Genomic DNA, 1,880 nt, shown 5'->3' with positions numbered 1-1,880 from the left:
GAGCCTTTCCCCAGGGGAACACGTCTGTGCTGGCCTGAGCAGCCCTTCCTGCAGCCCCTGCCCGTGCTCCCCACAGCCCCCGAGCTGGGGGGGCTGCTCTGCAGAGCAGGGGGGCTGTGGGGCCCGGGGCCAAGGGGGACTCTGTGGGGCTGTGCTGCTCAAGCTGGGAGGCAGAGCCAGCTGATGGTGCTCCTGCCACGGAGCACCTCCCACAGACGCTCCTGTGTGGCCATGGAGGGTGCTCAGAGGGGCCCTGCCTTGTTCCAGAGCTGGCACATGGCTTGGGGGGCTGCTCTTGATTGACCTCTGCAAGTTCACTGAGGGCAAGAGAAGCCCCTTGCAAGAGTTTTCCCTGTTCCTGCTGCGTCCCCTGGGGTTGCAGAACTCTCCTTTAACAGTTTTCAGGGACATTTAGTACTTTGTCTCTGGGTGACTCCACCCTGGGCAGGATTCTGCTCCAGGGCTCCAGTCACTGCTGACTGTATGGGATGGGCTGTCCCTGCAGATCCTCTGGGCTCTCCTGCACGTTCTCATTTCCTATACACAAGTCCTCCCCTGCCATCAGAGCCAGCCCAAGCTGCAGAGCCCCAGGCAGGTGACTTGGAGATTCTTTGTCATCTCCATTGGCCATCGGCCCGCAACACACACCATCTGAGCCAGCCCTCAGTCCCTGCAGTGCCAGTGGGTCCCTGCCCTCCCTGCACTGTCTGCATGGAGAAACAACAAAGCAACAAGACTTGCAGAGTCTACTCCTTTCTTAGACTCAGAGATGGTGATTCCTCATGTACAAACTATCACAGGGAGGATGTTTGACAAATACCTTGCTGCATGAACTTTTATTTTATTTAAATGCACAAAGAGCATGATGCCTGATTAGTACATTCTGTGGGTCAAAAAAAAGTGTTAGAGATTGAATTATATATGAGAAGAAGTAAAAAATTTCAGTGTAGGAGAAGAACAAAAATGGAAAGCCAACCACCCCCATCACTCTCAAAAGTTTAGAAGGCAGGCGGGACCCAAAATGTGTTCCACAATGAGTGTTCTACAGAAGAAAAGAGGCAGGTTATTCCTCCTGAACAGCATCCAGTCATCATTTTCCTTATGGCATCCCTGAGTTCCTGGTTCCTCAGGCTGTAGATGAGGGGGTTCAGTGCTGGAGTAACCACGGAGTACAGAACTGACAGGGCCAGATCCAGGGATGGGGAGGACATGAAGGGGGGCTTCAAGTGGGAAAATATGCCAGTGCAGACAAAGAGGGAGACCACAGCCAGGTGAGGGAGGCACGTGGAAAAGGCTTTGTGCCGTCCCTGATGAGAGGGGATCCTCAGCACAGCCCTGAAGATCTGCACATAGGAGAAAACTATGAAAATGAAACAGCCTAATAAAGCAAAAGCACTAAAAGCAATAAACCCAGTTTCCCTCAGGTATGTGCCTGAGCAGGAGAGCTTGAGGATGTGAGGGATTTCACAGAAGAACTGGCCCAGGGCATTGCCCTGGCACAGGGGCAGGGAAAATGTATTGGCTGTGTGCAGCACAGCATTGAGAAACCCAGAGGCCCAGGCAGCTGCTGCCATGTGGGCACAAGCTCTGCTGCCCAGGAGGGTCCCGTAGTGCAGGGGTTTGCAGATGGCAACGTAGCGGTCGTAGCACATGATGGTCAGGAGGGAAAACTCTGATGAGATGAAGAAGATAAAGAAAAAGGCCTGTGCAGCACATGCTGTGTAGGAGATGGTTGTGGTGGCCCAGAGGGAGTTGTGCATGGCTTTGGGCACAGTGGTGCAGATGCAGCCCAGGTCTGTGAGGGAGAGGTGCAGCAGGAAGAAGTCCCTGGGGGTGTGCAGGTGCTGGTCGCAGGCTACGGCGCTGAGGATGAGGCCGTT

At 54.3% G+C, this 1,880-nt stretch overlaps 1 pseudogene; it reads right to left on the bottom strand.

Annotated features, from left to right (window-relative positions):
- Positions 1 to 990: 990 nt before the first annotated feature.
- On the bottom strand, positions 991 to 1,880 carry LOC114073222 (annotated as a pseudogene).

The sequence above is a fragment of the Empidonax traillii genome, unplaced genomic scaffold (genome assembly GCF_003031625.1).
Source record: "Empidonax traillii isolate 1590-97213 ecotype Southwest subspecies unplaced genomic scaffold, ASM303162v1 scaffold5710:size15032, whole genome shotgun sequence".
NCBI classification, from domain to species: Eukaryota; Metazoa; Chordata; class Aves; order Passeriformes; family Tyrannidae; genus Empidonax; species Empidonax traillii.
Note: the sequence above shows the minus strand (reverse complement) of the source record. Positions and strands in the feature narration are given on the sequence as shown.